Consider the following 358-nt stretch of genomic DNA (forward strand, 5'->3'; position numbering starts at 1 on the left):
TTGTAGACCAAGTTTACTTCATCCCAAGTCAATCTGGTTATTCTGTTCGTGGCTATGGGATGTATGGATAATAAGGGGACGGGATGTGGTTTGGCTGTGGTGGTCATACGGGTTTTCTTCCAATGGAAAACTCTGTTTAGATTATAATCGGTGATGTCCCTCTTTAATTTTCTGGCTTTGGAATATATGATGTTATTTTCAAATCTGGTGGTGTTGTGTGTTAAGTTTGTCATCCATGGGGCGTAAAGGCATGAACTGTCAAAGGAGTCTTTGATGTTGGTTAGGAGGTTCGTGACTTTTGATGTTATGTCTTTTAGTTTACGCTCTCTTTGTGTGATTATAAGTTCTATCCATTTTT

This window comes from Nanorana parkeri, unplaced genomic scaffold (genome assembly GCF_000935625.1).
Source record: "Nanorana parkeri isolate BGI_ZX_2015 unplaced genomic scaffold, ASM93562v1 scaffold1071, whole genome shotgun sequence".
NCBI classification, from domain to species: Eukaryota; Metazoa; Chordata; class Amphibia; order Anura; family Dicroglossidae; genus Nanorana; species Nanorana parkeri.